The sequence below is a fragment of the Clupea harengus genome, chromosome 8 (genome assembly GCF_900700415.2).
Source record: "Clupea harengus chromosome 8, Ch_v2.0.2, whole genome shotgun sequence".
Taxonomy (NCBI): domain Eukaryota; kingdom Metazoa; phylum Chordata; class Actinopteri; order Clupeiformes; family Clupeidae; genus Clupea; species Clupea harengus.
Window position 1 is genome coordinate 19,222,727 of NC_045159.1, and position 21,852 is coordinate 19,244,578.

Below are 21,852 nucleotides of genomic sequence, written 5' to 3' on the forward strand. Positions count from 1 at the left end.
CAATAGTGATGTGAGTTTGTGGTGCAGCTCTGCATCCTGTTGCTAAGGGTTACCCTCATGGTGACAAACCCCATCGGTCACTGAATTAGACTGGATGGGTGTAGATATGCTAATACATCTGCTCACTAAAACAGAAGATTATTTTTAGTAATTCTAGACTATAATCTCATTAAATGAAAACAATTAAATAGTGAAAGAAAACTAAACAAAAAGAAAAATTTGGAAAAGGGAAATGAAGGGCTTAGAACAGCTCACTGTTCCTTCATTCAACACTCCTGAAATGTTGTCACATGAACAGAACAGGGTAAGAGGCTTTTCAAACATGTTCACATGATCAACACTAACTCCAGGCACTACCGGCACCAAAAACTAAAAGGACTGTTTTGAAAGGCCACCTGGTGGCTGTACCCTCTGATGGCCTCCACCTTACTGATATGTTTCAAAAGATTTCTTGTACAAAACCTTCAGGGAGGCTTCTTAATGGCGTTCCAAGATATTAAACCTTAATCAACCTTAAACCTCATAATGGCACACCAGCGCTGAAATCCTGAATTTGCAGTTCCTTCAAATGCACCCTTCTGACCCTGACACTTCAACGACTCTACAATTTCTTAGGAAAGGTTCCAAAGACATTTGTTTATTAATATTTTGTCATTTCTGTCATTCATCTTTAAGAAATTCATACATATTTTTGTTTTTATTTTAATCTTAGAACTGCATCTTAGTTTATAAGGTGGGTATCTAGTTATTACATGCCTTCTGGACAAATACCAATATGGAGTTGACGTGAGATCTGCATCCTGTAGCTAAGGGTTATCCTCACGGTGGATAAGCTCAGTCAGAGTCACTGAATTATACAGGAGTGGTGGAGCTATGCTAATGTGTATTTGGCTTTACTTGATGCACTCTACAACTACAACATTCCAGGTAAATGTTATGTTTCAAAATATTCCATGACAACTTAACATAAAATATCAAAAGTAAGGAAGGAAAATGGAGATAAAATACAAGCAAATTTTTGTAGATACTAAGTACCTTTTAAACAGCAGATATGTCTGACTTAAACAAGACTGGTGTACATCTTCGAGTACTTAGTTTTGAACACGAGCCATGGGCATGCATTAGAGGCCTGCTGGACAAACGCTGAAAGGCAAACAGTCCAATGCAGATGCGAGGTTGTGGTGCAGCTCTGCAGCCTGTAGCCAAGGGTTAGCCTTTATCTAAAAAAAATTCAAAGTAATTTTCTTCTGGAGACATGAGGTTGGCATCCAATTACTAGATGCCTGCTGGACAAACACTAAAAAGCAAATTTTCCAATACTGCTGTGAGTTTGTGTTGCAGCTCTGCATCCTGTAGCTAAGGGATACCCTTGTGGTGGTGACCTCAATCACTCTACTACACTGGATGGGTGGGGGGTATGCTAGTGACACTATTAGTCTATTAGTCATCACGCTCAGCCCTGCTGCTCTGCACGATTCTCATTAGGCCCTACTCTACACGAATGAGAGCTGAACACACCTGGCACAGCCAACCAGGAGTGCTACGACTGCACACACCTCATTCAGGTGTGCCTGGGGCAGCTATGGAAAGTAGATCTGTAGTACACGGGGGCACCAGGGGCGAAGCGAAGAGCCCCTTTTTTTTTAGAAGACGAGCTCTGCCCGACGGCTTTAGACGATAACCCAGAGAGCTTTCCGAGCTGAACCCATCTGACCGTGACAATTCTCACTCTGACAAATCAAATCAGTGTGTGGGAAGTTTCTTATAATTGTGGCAGTCTCCGTGAACCGCGCTCGTCAAACTGTGACCATTATCACTTATCACTGCAGACACAACTTATATAGGACAGTGCACTCCTCTCTTGTACTGGATATCTTGAGGGTGCCCCAGAGAAGCTTCCGATAATTCTTAACAGTTGATGGCCGTGAACTGAACTCATCTAATCATGACTGTTCTCACGTTGGCCACTAGGGGGCAGCTTTCAGCAGTGGAACCTCACTTATTAGCCCCCCGCCCTCTGCAGGGTGTCTGTTCCTCTGCAGGATCCCTGACCCAGCATCTGCAGAGAGGCCTGATGGTCACACTCAGTGCAGGGCTTCACTGGACGAGAAAGAGAGAGAGAGAGAGAGAGAGAGAGAGTGCGGGTGATGTCTTGGGTTGTCTACTGAAAGCACCCGTGATGTCTTGAGGAAGTTTAACTAGGGATCCTTCATCCGAGGCAGAGGGGTTGGAAAAAAAAAAAAATAGGATTGGGTTTGGGATGCCACTTTTATGACTTATTTTCTGGGTGTATATTATATATGTATTATTTATAATCCCCCCCTGATATGTGTTTGACGTCCATCTGTAATGAATGTCACTGGATGCTAAAACTTACATCAGAGGCAGAAGGACTGGAGACGAGAAGTTCTTTGCAGACATGGTACCCTCTTTGTCAGACATGTGGGCAGCCCTGTGGCCCGATGCCTTACTGTCTCGGGTATCTGGGCTCTACACCGCAGCAGAGGGCAAACTCAACCACAAGGAGCCGTGAAGGCAGAAACCTGTTAGCTTTGCAAATGATCAGGCTATGAAGCAGTGGGCGAGACACATGTCTGAATGATTCTCGGTCCTCACTGCCCTGTTCTATCCAGAGTTTTTTTTATCAGAATCAGAATCAGAATCAGGTTTTATTGGCCAAGTAAGTTTGCACAAACAAGGAATTTGACTTGGTAAAGTGGCTCTCAGTGTGCTTACACAGAATATACATCACAACACAAAACAATACAAACAGTGCAACGGTCTAAGAAGTCTATGCAGTGAGATGGGTCTGGATCTCGTCTCCTTGGTATGGTGAAGTGCTGACTGGGACTGGGGGACAAACACACGTGCGTGCACACACCCACACACACCCATAACACACACACACACAAACACACACACACACACACGCACAGACACACGCATAAACACACACAGACACACACACACAGACATACACACGCACAGACACACACATAAACACACACATACACACACACACACACACACATACACACGCACAGGCACACACATAAACACACACACACGCACACATACACACATAAACACACACATGCACAAACACTCCCATGACTTTTCTGCCACTTCCTAGAGCTCTGACAGTTCACGAACACAAAACACATAGCCACTCCACACACGTCCATAAACAAACACTCCACACACACAAACCACCCCCAAACACACACACAAAGTCAGACCTGAAAGCACACACTGACTTTTAGACCGCCATTGACATCTAAAAGCCCACAGACGCGCTCGCATGTACACACACACACACACAGACACACTCACACACACACACTCCTCCCTGAGTAGAAAGGCATGCATCACAAGGGCTGGCTGTCTCCTTTGACACCTACCCTACATGCTTGATGAATGGCTCTCCCATCTGTGACATTTCTTGGCAGGCACTGGCCCAGCCCACCCCACACGGAGCAAGGACCCCTTTGTTCCCCGCGGAGATGGAACGTTTTTTTTTTACGTAGTTGTTTTTTTTTGCTTACACCTGCCTTGTACGTGCGCGTCAGTAGTTCTTAATGTCATGGTCTTCAGCAGGTAATGATTTTCAATAAGAAAAGATGGCGTGACATTTCCATCAAAGCTCCAGCCCTCCTGCCGACCGTCGCTAGTGGAGACAGGTGATGGGTCCCCTGATAGGAGCAGGCAGTGGAACGGATGCGGCCCAGATCCGGCCCAGATCCGGCTGTCCTCCGGCTGTCCTCCGGTTACTGGCAGAGGGGCCGTGTTGTTGATCGTGTTTTTTCTCCGCCTGTCCTGTCCTCGCCTGGTGTGCCCTCTGTGTCCGACCACACACACACGACAGCTGCCTCTGACATAACTGGTAGATAACACAACACTAATGGCCGCAGTGGTGAATGAATAACACATTAATGGCATCACTGGTAGATAACTCAACCCTTATGGCCGCAGCGGTGAATAAATAACACACTAATGGCATCACTGGTGAATAACGCAACACAAACGTCCGCACTGGTGAATGCATAGCACACTAATGGCATTACTGGTAAATAACATAACAATAAGAGCATCGTAAACAGCACCCCTGGTAAAAAACTCTTTGGGTTTTTGTGGTGAATAAAACAACTCTAATGGCATCTCCAGTGAATAACGCATTAATGGCATCATTCGTGAGCAAGAGCGCCATCATTAGGGAAGGAGTGAAGTCATTTAACATTTAAAGCAATACAAGTTGTGCTTTTTCAGGTGCTTGTGGCAGAATACAGCCCTGTCTCACACTCTCTCACCCTCTAACACCTTCCTTACCCTCCTCACCCTCTCACCCTCCTCACCCTCTCACCCTCTTCATCCTTTCACACCCTCTCACTCTCTAACACTCTCCTCACCCTCCACACCATCTCTCACCCTCTCACCTCTCACTCTCTCACCCTCCTCACCCTCTCACCCTCTTCATCCTCTCACTCACCCTCTTCACCCTCTCACCCTCTCACCCTCTCACCCTCTCCTCACCCTCCACACCATCTCTCACCCTCTCACCCTCTCACCCTCTCACTCTCTCACCCTCCTCACCCTCTCACCCTCCTCACCCTCTTCATCCTCTCACTCACCCTCTTCACCCTCTCACCCTCTCACCCTCTCCTCACCCTCCACACCCTCACCCTATTCAACCTCCACACCCTCCTCATCCTCCTCACCCTCTTCACCCTCTCACCACCTCACCACCTCACCCTCTCACCGCCTCACCCTCTCACACCCTCCTCATCCTCCTCACTCTCTTCATTCTCTCACCATCTCACCCTCTCACACCCCAGCTCTTTTGCCATGGTCTCCAGCAAAGCAGTGTGGGATAGTAGCGATGTTTACCTCACTGATATAAAACTTCCATTTGGCTAATGAGCTGTTGTGTTTTGGCATTCAGGTCTGTCCCCTTTTTGTGAAAAGGATTCAGTACGGGTATTTGCAGCATGGGGGGGGGCAGTTTCACACACTCTGTTTTATAGTGTCCTTGGTCAGTGCTGCACACTACAAACAGCCAGAAGGGAAAGAAAAGACGTTTGTTGGCCCAATCTCAATACGCAATTATGCCTCACTGTCTTCTCTCTTCCCAGAGCTTCAACACCTCCTGATCTATAAGACACTTGAGTGGGTAGGGACAATATGGTGGCATCTCAATCAGAAGTGCTTTAAATCCATCCGAATGGCTTTTCGATCTACGTTGATGGAACGTTGTAAACAGAACCTTGATCGAACTTGACGCCACTTATTTGATTGGTTTGAGATTTAGGGTTATGGTTGTATGCAAGCTTTTTTTCTTGCGCAAATGTTGGAGGACAGCACACAAAGGTTTGTTTCCTTGGGCGGCCATTTCCCTCTCTCTCTCCTCCCAGTGTCACCTCTGCCCTCGGTGAGTTTCTTTGTTTGTCTGCGTTAGCAGCTCTCGAAAGGTCATGACCTTTTTCATCACGATCAATCAATGATCACAGAACACAGAATAGAGTAATGGTGTTTATACACCGCATGTGTGTGTGTATGTATTTGTGTGTGCGTGTAGCTGTGGTGTGCATGCATTAGTCTAATCCACGTGCTCTCTTCGCAGGTTTATGAGTAAAGTTTATGCGAAGAGCGTAAATGCCAGTGGGATGCACAAATGACAGGACACCTAGCCTGGGAGCAGCTCAGCCAATCAGGCCTCTGCTTGTGGTCCTGGTCTCAGGCCCCTCAGATATCATGGATCTTTGAAGTCACTGCTGGCTTTGGCATTTTCACTTCAGCTGACATTTTTGTATGTCATGTAAACAGGATGCATCGAGTTTCAGTAGTGGTGATGGGGCTGTGAGTGTGTGTGTGAGTGTATGTGTGTGTGTGTGTGTGTGTGTGTGTGTCTGTGTGTCTGTGTTAGAGAGACAGAGGGAGACAGAGAGAGAGTGTGTGTGTGTGTAGGAGGTGTTGTTTGAAGTACACCTGAAGATTACCTTTTCTGAACTGGAGAACAGATCACCAACAGCAATCCCACATTTCCCTAAAAACACAAATGTCAGACCTGGGCTGTCAAACAACCCCGCCTCCCCCCTCTGGAAAAGAGCTACTGGTTTAAAGAAAGGCAATCCTTCTAAACAAGCTACATAAACACGTCTCAACATTTACACTCCTCTTTGGACTGATGAATAACCAGCAACTAAGAAGCGGCCCTCGCCTCTGGAAGTCTGCCACAACCCAAACCCAGCCTTTCCTGGGGCCCAGAGGAAAGGCGTCCAGCCCATAACCACCGTGGAGATGGTACAACTTCAGCAAGAGGAACACACACTCTATTAAACGGTAGAGATGGAGACAACACCTCTTAAAAGAGCGTAGGGGGCCGTTGAGAGAGGGAGGAGAGGAGAGGAGAGCAGAGCAGAGGAGAGGAGAGAGGGGAGGAAAGGAGAGGAGAGAGGGGAGGAGAGGAGGAGAGGAGAGGAGAGAGGGGAGGAGAGGAGAGGAGAGGAGAGCAGAGGAGAGGAGAGGAGAGGAGAGAGGGGAGGAGAGGGGTGGAGAGGAGAGGAGAGGAGAGGAGAGAGGGGAGGAGAGGAGAGGAGAGGAGAGGGAGGAGAGGAGAGGAGAGGAGAGGAGAGGAGAGGAGAGGAGAGAGGGGAGGAGAGGAGAGGAGAGGAGAGGAGAGGGAGGAGAGAAGAGGCCGGAGTAGGGGATGCTGTGTGATTATTATGGTCTGTGCTCTGCTGTGCCACTGCAGAAGGTCCTGCATGTGTCGTGTCAATGAGGCTTCCTGACGTGAGAACTGATTTACCTCCACCGTGAGAGAGGCAGAGAGGCAGAGTGGGTGCTGTGTGTCTTTGAGGGCCAGACAGACTGAAAGGGAGAGAGTGAGAGGGGCAGAGAGGGGTGCTGTGTGTCTTTGAGGGCCAGACAGACTGAAAGACAGAGAGAGTGAGAGAGAAACAGCGGGAAGGAGATAGAGAAGGGTAGAGGGAGAGAAAAAGCGTATAATTAATACGCCACATCGGTAGAGGTCTGTTATGATGAAGGGATGAGAGAGGGATGAAAGACACAAGGGGAGGTCGCAAACGAGGACGAACGGCGAGGTGAATGTTTAGAATTCTACCTGCAGCTTCCTCTCCTCCTTTCTCTCTCTTTGTTTCTCTCTGGTTCGCTCTCCTTCCCTCTCTGTGCTCTGTGCTCTGTCTATAAAAGTGAAGTGCTGTACCCTTCCATAATGACTTTGCCTACCTCTCTCCTCCTCTCTCTTCTTCTTGTCCTCTGTCCTCTCTCCTCCATCTCCCCTCCCTCTCTCTTCTTGTCCTCTCTCCCTCCCTCTCTCCCTCCATCTCTCTCCACCTCTCTTATTGTCCTCTCCTTATCCCCCTTTAACTCAATAGGATTCTAAATGTCCTCATATACATTTATCTTTCCACCATCACTCTCACGCTCTCTCTCTTTGGCTTTCTCTCTTTCTTTCTCTTATGCGCTCTGTCCTTTGCTCTGTCTTTCTCTCTCTGTCTCTTTCTTTACCTTCTCTCTCTGTCTATCTATCTCTCCCTTCCTCTCTCTCCCTTTCTGCCTGCTACTCTTTCTCTCTCCCCTCCCTCTCTTTCTCTCTCTCTTTCTCTCTCTCTCGCTCTCTCTCTCTCTCCCTCTCTCCATACTCCCCTTGCGGGGTGTTGCAGTGGGAGTCCTATGGCAGGGGTCCTGGCAGTCTGTGGCTCTGTCTGGTAATTGAGGAAGTGGGCATTTCAGTGGAGGGTGAGTGTAGGGTGTGTGTATGAACACACGAATGCCTATAAAAGGCAAAGATCAGCAGGTCCACACAGACACACACACACACTTAGGGCACTTCCTGTGTGTCATTCCTAGACTTCCTCCACACACATCACTGTCTGGCTCATGCCACTGGAATAGTGATGAACTCAGACTACTAGGCAGCAGAGGACAGATAGACAGACACACACACACACACACACCATTCATCTGTAAGTACTTTGTCAATCACCCGCGATGGGTGCACACCCTGTCAGTCTGGTGCCTCACGGGTAAGTGTGTGTGTGAGAGTGTGTTTGTGTGTAGGTCTTTGTCTGTGTGTGTGTGTGTATGTGTCAGCATAACAATGCACACATATGGAATCAATATATTACAAGGGGGTGGGGGCTTTTTCAGAATCCATGTCTCATTAGTTGTGTACTGAACAGTTGTGGGATGTTGACTGTTCTGTTCTCACTGAGGTGTGAGGTTGTGTGTGTGTGTTTGTGTGTGTGTGTGTGTGTTTGTGTGTGTGTGACCGTTCTGTTCTCACTGAGATGTGAGGTTGTGTGTGTGTGTGTGTGTGTGTGTGTGTGTGTGTGTGTGTGTGTGTGTGTGTGTGTGTGTGTGTGTGTGTGTGTGTGTGTGTGTGACTGTTCTGTTCTCACTGAGGTGTGAGGTTGTGTTTGTGTACTGATGAAGCTTGTTTGATGCATGGTCCACTAAATGACCCTCTCAGCCCAGTCATGTTTCATTTGAACATTGAGTTGAGTTGAGTGACTTGAGCACATACCTTTCTCTGTGTCTGGGTTTGGGCCAACCAGGGCACCCCGCACACACACACACACACACACAAATCTAACAAGGTCATCAGGTTAGCCACTGGTGTAAAAGGGCACATCCTTGTGTGTGAGCCACAAGACTCGCTTCTCGCTCGTGGGGCATTCTGGGAAGTGGCGCTGGTTATTGTGTGGTGGATGGGACGGCACCGGAGCATCAGTGGGCTGCTGGCGTTAATATTCACATGATTTACTGTTGTTAATAATACTGACTGCGCACACACACACACACACACACACACACACACACACACACACACACACACACACACACACCGCACACACACCACCGCACCACACACACACACACCAGCGCACACACACACACACACTGCACAGTGCTCTCCCTTTCTCTCCCAGCGTCGAGGGCCTTTAGCGAGTCATATTTCAATGGTCCCATTCTCCAGACGGTAAATCAGACAAATAGCAGCAGGGCTGAAGATAGCATATTTAGGCTAAGTACCCCCGCTATGTGTTAAAGATTTAAAGGCTACTATTTCATGACCAGGCATTTTATGATGTATGTTATTTCATTTATTGTGTATTATTTAATCACAAAATGTTTGTCATTTAGATATAGCTGAGGGATTTTATCTCACACAAGTTTGAAGGTGCTTATTTTTCATCCATTTTTCATTTAGTTCATTTAATGTATGAAGAAGCAAGAATTTAGCTCCCTGTTTAGCTTGTTTCTGTCCTGCCAACCATACAATTAGCCAAATTATACATCTGACCTCTGATAAACTATGCCCAGAAGGCCAATTGCCAGTTCAGCTAAATACTGAATGGCCTCATAAAAGACTAAGGGATCTTACGTGCTACATGCAATGCTAATTACATGCTTACATCAGCCACTTTCATCATATTCATCATGTTCATCAGTAACATTCATCACATTCATCATATTCATCACATTCATCATATTAATCATGAACTAGTTGAGAACCAGTGTGGTGGGCGTCATGCTTTTTATCATCCAATCAGAGTGTTTGTTGGAAGGTGTGGATCTAAGCAACATGCACTGTCACACCCTCTGTGTTTTAGTTTGGTGTCGCCACTGGCCTGGGTTAGACCTTACAGCGTCACAGATGTCCTGCTGTTATAGCAGTAAATATGTCCCATTGGCCTGGGTTAGACCTTAGAGCGTCACAGATGTCCTTCTGTTGCTTGCTTGAGTAGTGCAGGTGTCAACTTTACCTGGACTACAGGTTCTACATGCTCAGCACACACACACACACACACACACACACACACACACACACACACACACACACACACACACACACACACACACACACACACACACACACACACACACACACACAGAGAGAGAGAGAGACAGAGAGACGGTTTGCAGTCATCATTAGATTGTTACAATGGACGTCATGCCTGCAGCAAGTCTTTGATGTAATCTGCCCATACACACACACACACACACACACACACACACACACACACACACACACACACACACACACACACACACAGTCTGCAGTCATCATAAGACTGGTATGATGGATGTCATGCCTGCAGCATGTCTGAGATGTGACATGCCTCCTCCCCCCTGACATCCCATCATAACTAGGTTCCAGGGAGAGGGAGGGACAAAGCCACCATCAGTATCACTCTGTCCATATCTCCTTCTCTCTATCTCTCTCTTATATACACACTCTCTCTTTCTGTTCTCTCATAGTCATTCACTAAACATTGCAGCCCTAATACACGCACACACACACACACACACACACACACACACACACACACACACACAAACCTGTGAAAAGGCCCCATCATGTGGTGTGTGTATGGAGTGTGTGTATGGGGTGTGTGTATGTGGTGTGTGTATGTGGTGTGTGTATGGGGTGTGTATGGGGTGTGCGTATGTGGTGTGCGTATGGGGTGTGCGTATGGGGTGTGCGTATGTGGTGTGCGTATGGGGTGTGCGTATGGGGTGTGCGTAAGTGGTGTGTGTATGGGGTGTGTGTATGGGGTGTGTGTGGTCCAACCTGAAAGAGGACACTCTCAGACTGATAGACCTTCAGCTCAGTCTCACGGCACACAGACTCACACACACACACACACACACACACACACACACACACACAGTCTGCAGTCATCATAAGGTGTGTGTGTGTGTGTGTGTGTGTGTGTGTGTGTGTGTGTGTGTGTGTGTGTGCCTGCACTGGTATACATGTCTCTTTCCCTTTCCTTCTCGCTCCATCTGCTCCTTGTGTTGGAAGGGTGGGCAGGTAAGGGATGTTATTCTCTTCTTCAGTCTGTTATTCTCTCTCTTTCTCTCCCTTCCTCTGTCTCTATCCTCTGGCCATTGTCAATGTGTCATTATCTCCATATCTCTCTCACACTCCTCCATTTGGTTTATGTATTATTTATCGATTTAGCAAACAGACACACACACCCATACACACACACACACGCACACACACACGCACACACACACACACACACACACACACACACACGCAGACAGACACACACTCACATATATGTACAGACACAGCCATGACATACGTACTCTGACGTACCCTCAGGCTGGGTCTCACCCAGGCTACAGCCTGAGAAGTGTGCAGAATACCTCATCAAGGAGTAGTGGAAGACCTCACAGCCTGAGAAGTGTGCAGAATACCTCATCAAGGAGTAGTGGAAGACCTCACAGCCTGAGAAGTGTGCAGAATACCTCATCAAGGAGTAGTGGAAGACCTCACAGCCTGAGAAGTGTGCAGAATACCTCATCAAGGAGTAGTGGAAGACCTCACAGCCTGAGAAGTGTGCAGAATACCTCATCAAGGAGTAGTGGAAGACCTCACAGCCTGAGAAGTGTGCAGAATACCTCATCAAGGATCAGTGGAAGTCCTCTCCAGCGACGTTCATCAGCAGCCTTTGTGAGAGAGTGTCAGGCGCAGACAGGCCACTGGGAAGGTCTTTTTTGGGGGGTTTGTTTTGTTTTAATTATTTAGCCCAAAGCGCTACAGACTATGTCTTTCATATAGCTTAGACAGATATTTCAGAGGCAATCTTATCTGCAGCGACTCAGCCTGTGCAGTCTGTAATAGCAGTGAGGGCTCGATCAGTTCACTGCATGTGTCGTCACAACACGGAGAGGAAGAGGGAGAGGAAGAGGAAGCCCACAGCCAGCAGTGCACAGGGAGAGGCAACGAAAGAAAAGGCCTTTGTGGACTGCCACTGAAAAGTGTGCAAAAAAAAAGCACTAAACGACAAACTTCTCTTGGCTCTCCGCCACCCACCTGCCCCTTGGGCTGATTCAACACTACAGGTGCGGCAACAGCCTAATCCCCCTGCCATCAAACACCTCACTACAGGTGCAGCCACAGCCTCATCCCCCTGCCCCCGATCATGATGAAGGACCATCACCACAGGTGGAGACACAGACTACAGGCGCCACAGAGCAACCACTGTCCCCACCACTGGAGAACGTGACTCAGGCAGAGCTTGCCTGCATTATCTACCAAGGACACTACAGTCACCAGCAGAGTCACCAAGGACACTACAGTCACCAGCAGACTCACCAAGGACACCCCTCTCATCCCCCTCCACACACACATGGATTTCTCTGAGAAGATGAGAATTTCTCTGAGAAGAGGAACTGGTGCATGCTGGGACTAAACTCTCACTCTCTATCTCAGCCCAGCCCACAAGTCCTTTCCAAAGAGCGCACGGCACCCCTTCCTCCCTGAGCCTGTCGTGTCCCCCCTCCTAAGGCCACTCTAACATCGTCAGCAGGGTGTGAAACAATGATAGCACTTTGTGATGTGCTCAGGTCCCTGGTACTGACAGCTGCTCTGAGAACAAGCTGAGACCCAGTGCCCCTATAATGTTATTTGCTCCTGTGTTGATTTGAAATAGAAGGAATGGAGTGCATGCAGCTTATGAGATAGACCAGTCTAATCTATTGCATGTGGCACTCTGAGATTCAGCGGAATGTAGAGTGCGCTATAAATTAAATGCATTATTATTATTATTATTATTATTATTATTATTTATCACATAAACCTGAGACTGCGCCAGGGGCTCCTATTATCTCTACAAAGCTAGCTCTACTTAATATGAGACTGCCTCTAGCCAACAAATTATTCCTCCTCAATGCCACTATTATATCATACAGTTTAGATGTCCTGTTGCTCACTGAGATGGAGATGGTGGTTAGCAGAAGGCAGCAGTGCTACTGGTCTCAATGTAAACTTTAGTCACATGACCATGTACTGAGCTGGCAGGACAGGAGGGGGAGTAGCTGCTTTGTCTAAAGATGTGGTCCAGTGCAGACAGATTACACTTGGTGATTTGATTTCTTTCGAATAATTGTTTCATATTGAAGGGAGCTCCCAAAATGTTATTTTTAACCATTTACAGACCTCCAAGATACTTTGCAAATTTTATTGATGACTTTTCTGAACTACTGTCAGTTATCTCCATTCATCATTTCTATCATAGCCGGATTTTAACATCCACGTTGACAATAACATGGACAATGAAGCCAAAGACCTTTTTGCACTACGTGACACTTTTAGTCTCTTACATCATGTGACTACACAGACTCGCGGCCACTTTGGATCTGGTCATTTCTAAGGGTCCTGCCATTTCTTCTCTTATGGTTCAGGACTTGGCATTCTCTGATCATTTCGGTGTCTTCATTGACTTGATAAGCTAATAATGCTAATAAGCTCTGTTTCTGTTGAGAAAAGGAACATAAAGGAGAGCACTAGGGTTAAGTTCATGGAGGCCATAGCTATGTCACCAACTGTGAGTGAGGAGACAGTTGATGTACTCCTCGATCATTTTAACTTGTTATTTTATAATAATTATATAACTTGTTATTTTATAATAGTTATGTAACTTGTTATTTTTTCAGTTGAACTGTTGTTGCACACGTAAAAGCCCTGAAAACAGAAAGCACTGTGGAGGAACACCATGATGGTAAAAGCCCTGAAAACAGAATGCAGGAAAGCTGAATGCAAATGGATAAAAACTAAACTGCAAATCCACTACGACCTCTGTAGAAACAAAGCCTTTGTAGTTTTAACCATGAATTATGCAGCGCTAGACAGCTATACTTCTCTAAGTTGATTAACAGGAGCATCAACAATGCTCTATTTGTCATGGCTGACAAGCTTACAAGTCCCCCAGAACAGCCCCAGAATTCCTTTCCTCAGAGAAATGGCATGAATTTGCATGTTTTTAGTGAAAAAAATGATTAGACTGATCAACACCACACAGTCAAACAATGAAACTATATCGTTTCTATGACCACCAAGAAATAAACTTGATTATCATTTCACAATTGACCAAACAAACTCTAAAGGAAAACAATTATCAAATTAAGTTAAATAACATTAAATCCTTGACATGTTGTCTCAACACACCGTCTGACTTGCTTAAAAGAGTTTTTAACTCTGTACCAACGGATTTGCAGCAAATAGTTAATGGCTCACTGCTCTCAGGCATTTTCTCAAAGTCACTAAAAACAGCTGCCATTAAGCCACCCTTTAAAAAGAGAAAACAGTTTTAGACCTGTCTCTTTCTTCTATAACTACAGACCTGTCTCTTTCTTCTATAACTACAGACCTGTCTCTTTCTTCTATAACTACAGACCTGTCTCTTTCTTCTATAACTAGGAACCAGCAAAGACTCAATATTATAGCTGAACACAAACAATACAAATAACAGATTTTTTATTAATGATTCGTTTATCAAAACACGTGTCAGTTCAAAATTGCCGTATTAAATTGTGGCCACTTGACAGCAAATTCCTCTGTGTGTGTGTGTGTCTGTGTCTGAGTGTGAGTATGAGTGTGTGTGTTGACTCCAGCATCAGCAGCACATCTTCACTGAGTCTGATGCCCACACCCCTCTCTCAGCAGGCTGAATAGGGGCCAGACCAGAGAGCTGACCAGCGATCACTCCCTCTGCCTCTGATCTCTCTGGAACCACAAAGTGATTGATGTCACAGTCACTCTCTCTTCAGTGGACTGTAGCCAGTCCACAGCTCAGCGAGCTGGAGTTGTTTCTAAGGGAGTTGTATGTCTCTTGTCAGTGCTTTTTGTGTGTGTGTGTGTGTGTGTGGCAGTGTTCTTTGTGTGTGTGTGTGTGTGTGTGGCTGGCTCTTTGTTCTGCCTGACCCCAGTTAAGTATTGTGAAAGGGCGAAGGATGAGGCGGGAATAGGCCTCGGCTCATAGCTGTGACATTTCCTGCCGTGGCGAGCGAGCGAGTGAGCGGGCGGGCTAAAAAAGATTATCGGCGTGGCGCGGGGCTATTCTGGTCCCGGCGTTCCGGAGAGATGCCGCTGGCGCTGGCGCTGGGATATCCTGTCAGGAGGGCTCGCACTTCCGACTCGAGAACATACTGACCTTCACTCGAATGCCAGGCTTTCCACGCGGCCAAGCACATCAACAATCACATTGTAAACAAAGACAACAAAACAGAAATACATAAACAAAAAAAGACTTCTGTCCAAGAACAACTGGAATCGTTTGAGGCCTTTGTGTCTTTCTATCATATTTTGAAAGATGGAGTGTGTGTACTTTACCTGTGACAGCACATCAGAAATACAAAAAAAAAGTTACATATTTGAGATTCTGCAGCTATGGTCACCAAAAGTATGACGGTGTCACCAAACAGACTGGTATAAACTTCACCAGGTGCACTTGGTAGATCATCGCCGTTCACGTGAACGAGCCGGCCTCTGAGCAGGTTTGAGCGTACAAACCTGTTCCCTTGACAACCTCTACAAGTATAGCCTCGAAGAGCGCAGAAATCCCTGAAGTCGCGTCACATCATCAGAGAAACCTGCTGAATAAGTAATGGCGCCCAGATGTACTTGGTGGAGTGATGTTCGTCCATAACATCCTGTTCTCTGAAACCCTGTGTTCTTCTGCTGACCTCGCCTGGCACCATGTCCTACCAGTAAAACTAAACACAGCGGCCCGTCCCAGTGCCCATACACCCTCCCCTCTACGACCACATGCCAAATAAACACCCTGTGTTTTACATTTCCACCCATTCTCATCTAAAATAGTCGCATTAAACAGCAAACATTATAAACAAGGGAAGGAGTGATTATCAGCTTTGATAAAAAGACTGAATCATTGCTGTTTAAAACAGGAAAAACTGCAATATTTCTCTGATTGTTGTTTTCTACACAAAAATGAAAATAGACTCAATGGATTCTAAATGACAGAAGCACGAAATTTTGTATACGTATTAGCTGTCTTGCTTTGTCTTGTGTTGCGCTTGCTTGATGTTTGGCTGTGTTAAGAAAAGTTTGGAAAAAAATACCAATTCTCGCATAATGGGGCTTTAAAGTTTGATTTTCTATCCCGAAATAAGTTACAACAGAGTAAAAGAAATTGTAAAAGTGTGAACCACTTAAATGAATCCCCATTTTATCCAATCTTGAGGCCGTGCATCTGCTAACCATGTCTAAGAACACTTATGAAAGACTACAGAAGACTTCATGTGACTTTATACAGCTGTGTGTAGACTGCATGTTTTCTACAGTGGCAATTCTCAGAGGGACCATCATCTACACAGTACAGTCCAGAAAGTACAGTACATCACAGTAGAGTGCATCAGCTTCATCAGTTACTCACATGACATCACAGTAGAGTGCATCAGCTTCTCTAGTTACTGACATGACATCACAGTAGAGAGCATCAGCTTCATCAGTTACTGACATGACATCACAGTAGAGTGCATCAGCTTCTCTAGTTACTGACATGACATCACAGTAGAGTGCATCAGCTTCATCAGTTACTGACATGACATCACAGTAGAGTGCATCAGCTTCATTAGTTACTGACATGACATCACAGTAGAGTGCATCAGCTTCATCAGTTACTGACATGACATCACAGTAGAGTGCACCAGCTTCATTAGTTACTGACATGACATCACAGTAGAGTGCATCAGCTTCATCAGTTACTGACGTGAGAGCACAGTAGAGGGTAAAAGGATCTCATGACTCTGGAACAGGTCAAGCCTTTCTCTAGCGTGGGTCCAGTGGATGGGTGACAGAACTGGGCCAAATCCAGGGGCCAGGTTTGGGTGAGATTCGACTCAGAGTCGGCTCCCCTGTGAGACCCCTCCCTCAGTGTGTGTGTGTTTGTCCGTGTGTGTGTGTGTGTGTGTGTGTGTGTGTGTGTGTGTGTGTGTGTGTATGAGGACATAGTGTCTCTGATGAGGGCAGTGATAAGGGGGACAGGCTGCCAGTGCCTCTGAGCAGACAGTCAGCGATAGGAGTGGCATCCCCGTTTCCTGTAGGGCCAAAATACCAGCCCACACACACACAATAGATGCCCCCACACATATACACACACACACGGACACAAACACACACACACACACACACACACGGACAAACACACACGCTGTGTGTGTGTGTGTGTGTGTGTGTGTGTGTGTGTGTGTGTGTGTGTGTGTGTGTGTGTGTGTGTGTGTGTGCGCTCGCATATGTTTATGTGTATGTGTGGCGGAAACCTGCTGTTGCATAATAATCCAGTCAGGGTGCGGATGCGGTGGGGGGGGGGGGGGGTGTCGGGGGGTAGCGAGGTCATGAGAGGTCAGCGCCATGCGGCCCTGCTGCTCCTCGCCGCTGCTGGGGTAAATAAAATTGCTGGGGCGGATCCGAGCACACAATGGGCAGATTTATACCCCCTGCTGTTTTGAAGGTGACAGCAGTCGCACATACAAGGGCGTGTGTGTGTGTGTGTGTGTGTGTGTGTGTGTGTGTGTGTGTGTATGCAGTGTGTGTGTGTGTGTGTGTGTACAAAGACAGCAGCCGTACATATGCTACCTTTGTTTGTCCAACACACTGAGGCTCCCTCCCTCCCTCCCGCCTCTAAGAAAATCCTACATGTTTGCAGCCATTTGGGTGTGAGGTCCCCGATGTCACCATTTATCACTGAGCGGCCCCCTCTTCTCAGCTCAGTCTTTAAGAGAGATCCCTCGGGCTGCTGGGGTAGCATTGATGACAGCTGCTAAAAGAGGGAAATACACACACACAAACACACTCACACACACAGACACACAACCACCTGTGCTTGATCAACATATTGACAAACAGATGTCCCAGCAATTAATGAACAAGACATGATACACAGGTGTCAGGAGGTGAGTGTGTCAGACGGAGAGTGAGACGGAGAGTGAGACGAGGAGAGAGGAGCGGGAACACTGGTCAGTTTGGAGAGATACAGAAAGAGGAGGGTTAAGTTTGACTGCTGCGGTTTTTACTGGGTTGACTCAAACGCTGGCCCTTTAGACATGCTTGAATGTCCCTTTGTACGGGTGTGTGTGTGTGTGTGTGTGTGTGTGTGTGTGTGTGTGTGTGTGTGTGAGCAGCTTGAGTGAATGGAGTCTGTTGTAACAATGCATGTTTTATGGGACTCATTGTGCAAGTCAAATTCCCCTGAGGAACACTGAACAGTTTCTTTTATTCTTTCTTTCTTTCATTATTTCATGTAGTCCTTCATTCTCTTTCCTTTATGTATTTCTCTCTGTCTGTTTGTTCTTGCAATGGAGGAGTCCTTTGTTCCCTCTGCAATGGTGGAGTGGTCTTAAGCTTGTTTCAAAAATCAAACCAACTAACAGTGTGATGGCCATATGGACAAGTGCTGAAAATTATTATTATTGGGGGAGGGGGTTGTGTTTTGCTATTTATTGCTATATATGCATATTAAAAATAAGCATGATGGCACAATTTAATGCTCCACATCTATCATCTTCAGTGTAAAGCATGGAACACTCATATAGACTATTCTCTCGGAACACTCATATAGACTATTCTCTTGGAACTCTCATATACAGTAGACTGTTCTCTTGGAACTCTCATATAGACTATTCTCATGGAACACTCATATAGACTATTCTCTTGGAACACTCATATAGACTATTCTCTTGGAACACTCATATAGACTATTCTCTTGGAACACTCATATAGACTATTCTCTTGGAACACTCATATACACTATTATCTTGGAACACTCATATACACCATTCTCTTTGAACACTCATATACACTATTCTCTTGGAACACTCATATACACTATTCTCTTGGAACACTCATATACACTATTCTCTTGGAACACTCATATACACTATTCTCTTGGAACACTCATATAGACTATTCTCTTGGAATCATGTACATTCTGAAATCCGCTTCATGCCTTTTTCACAAGAGCGGAATGGGCTCTGTGGGTTCCACAGGAGAGTGTGTGTGTGTGTGTGTGTGTGTGTGTGTGCCTCTCAGAGCAATGTGACAGACAGCCAGCTCTGTGCGCTGAAGTGGAAGAATGTGTTTTGTTTTGGCTGGAGTCCTCTGGAGTGGGGTCTTGACTTGAGAGGGGTTAGACTGAAATGCTTCATGTCTCCCCAAACTGACCCTGTGAGGTGAGGAGCTTCGGGACGAAAACTGAGAAAAAGCCAAACAGCCACCAGGACACACGTGACACCCGAGGCAGGCTCACACACAGCCTGCGGCGGCCATAAGGGCTCAGGATGGGCTGGCGCTGGTGAACACACAGGCATATGTGCTAAAAGATGCTGCGTTCAGAGATCACTTTGTGATTGTCAGTGGACTAGAGACCAGGGTGAAGTGGAGGGGGGGGGGGGGGGGGGTCGCTTTAAAAAACTAACAAGAAAGAACAAAAATCCACAGGGAGCTGTTTTTATCAATCTCTTCCAAAGCACAAGTGGAGCCCGTCCTCGAGAGGCTCTAAGACGTCCTTGATGAAAAAAGGCGAGAAAGACATGCTCTATGATCCCTGCTCTCCATGATACGCCCATCAGCACTCTGTGTGTGTGCCGCCATGGGTTTGACTACAACTGTGTCAGGATGGTTCAAACGTGGATATGTTAACTGAATATTGCATCAGTAGCACGCATAGTAAACAGCAATGGGAAAAGAGCAGAGATTCTAGGATTCCCAGTGGTGTTCTAACACTCTTCAGTGTGAAGTCTTACTCGTTCAGTCATGTGACAGGTTAAGAAGGTCTTATTTTTACTCACTTAAACTACACACCTAACCTCTGCTCTACTTTCCACTGGCTCTGTGTGTGTGTTTGTTCATGTGTGTGTGTGTATGTGTGTGTGTGTGTGTGTGTGTGTGTGTGTGTGTGTGTGTGTGTGTGTGTGTGTGTGTGTGTGTGTGTGTGTGTGTGTGTGTGTGTGTGTGTGTGTGTGTGTGCATGTGTGTTTACCTCTGAAAGGAAGTCATGCTTTGGAGAGGGTGCTTAGACCCTGTGCCAAGTGACCTCTCCCATAACAAGGATGGGAGAGGCGTCCGACTGGGGGCCTCTAGCACTGCTGCACGCCGACTGTAGAGGCTCAGAGACTCCTCACTGTCACTGATGACAGAAACAGACACGGCACAGCACAACACTACACAACACAACACAGCACAACACAGCACAGCACAACACATCACAGCACAGCACAGCACAACACAACACAACACAACAGAACTCAACACTTTTTTGAAAGCTGTTCATAATCAATGTTGTTGTTGTTGCTGTTGTTATGTTTCCTGTAGATAAATAGCAATCTAAATCAACCCTGAAAACCATGTTGTTTTTCTCAATGCTGGCACAGTGATGTATTAAACACTGTAGAGCAACTGTGAGACTTTAAAAAAAAGAGTACTGTAGCATCCCCTGCGGTTGCCCCTGAGTGCTTTGGTCGCTAATGGCAAAGTTAGCAGCGCCAGGTCCAACTTTTCCACCTCTCTGCCCAACTTTCCTGTGTTAGTTTCCAGGGAGGCCGTAAACGTCCACTGGTTTCCCTCATTAACGAGAGTGTAATCACACACCTACGTTTTAGATGAGCGCCATCAGCATTAATGGGTTCCCAAGGACGGCGAGAGTGGTGATATGGCCTACAGGAGACCCGAGACTATTAGCCTTGATAGGATTCTGTCAGTATCCCTGAGCTTTAAGAGCCCCTCATATTGCCTCCTCCTCCCTCACGTCTGTGAAGTGGCCCACCACAGGGCTGTAATCACCTTCATCACGAGGAACTATCAGGAGGAGCTCAAACGGAAAAAAATACAGTTAAAAAAAAAAAAACACACACAAAGTTGTTGGCAAACGTGGGCCGAGGTAATGCTGCTTCACTTCAACACGGCAGCCCTGAGTCGAGGCTCAAACAGACTCGTGGAGGTTGGCTTGAAGCGTGTTAGAGAGGATCTGGGCACTGGGGCCCTTTAAAATGTAATCACAGGTTTTCCACGCAGCGCTGAGCTCGGATTTGAGAAGTTACGGCAGCGTGGAGAAGACGGGCGCCTTTGGAGACAACAACAGCAACAATAGGGATTAGCTGCGTCCACACGCTCGTCGGTGATTTGAGCAGAACAGCATCCACGGGTCTCAGATCCAATTGCAGGGTTCCGAGCAGCACAGGGCAACAGAACGGGCCGCGTGCCTCTGCACAGGTCTACACGGAGAACCGACTCATGTTCAGAACCATCCGGAGAAACACAACAGAAGAAACACCCAGGGATTTAACATGAATTATTCACCACGCGCGCTTCATGAAAAATAAACAACACATCAGCAGAAGGAAGGCTAAAATACTTCAGGCCGTCGTCCGACGTGCGCAAGAGTTACAAAGAGATGTGCGTGCGCTTGTAGACCCTCTCCGCTAGAGCGGTGCATGTTAAGCTGTAGTGTTAAAACCCAAAAAGACATTTCAAGGATGTTGAAGGCCAGTTGATGTGGCGCATTGGAGGAAACAGCAGTGGGTGTTGACGCTTCTGGCTATTTCACATTTCTACACATTAATTCGTTCAGCAGGCACTTTCATCCAACGTGATTTGTGAATCAGAGAAAAAACACATTTTTGTCAGTGTTTGAGTTCCCCGGGGGGGAAATTGAACCTATGACCTTTGCAGTGTTGGCATGACAAACACTGTGAGTTTCTCAGAGAGCAGAGACAACTCTGAAGTGTATTTGGCCCAGATTTACACTACCCCCGAGTCAGAGCGGACTGGGGCCACTGAAGAAGTAGTCTCTCTGGGATGACATAAAACCAGCAGCTAGTCATAACCACATTCCTGACAAGCACCATGTTCAACACACACAAGCCAAATAGAAGCAGTATTTTAACCCAGCAGATCTGAGGAGAAATGACAGAGGTCGGGCCAGGTCCTGAAAGCCCAGCTGGTGAGAAGCCATCTCAGCCTGTGGCTCCGTGTGCATCCAACAGGCTAATTTGACTCCGCTAGCGTTTCGTTGTCATAAC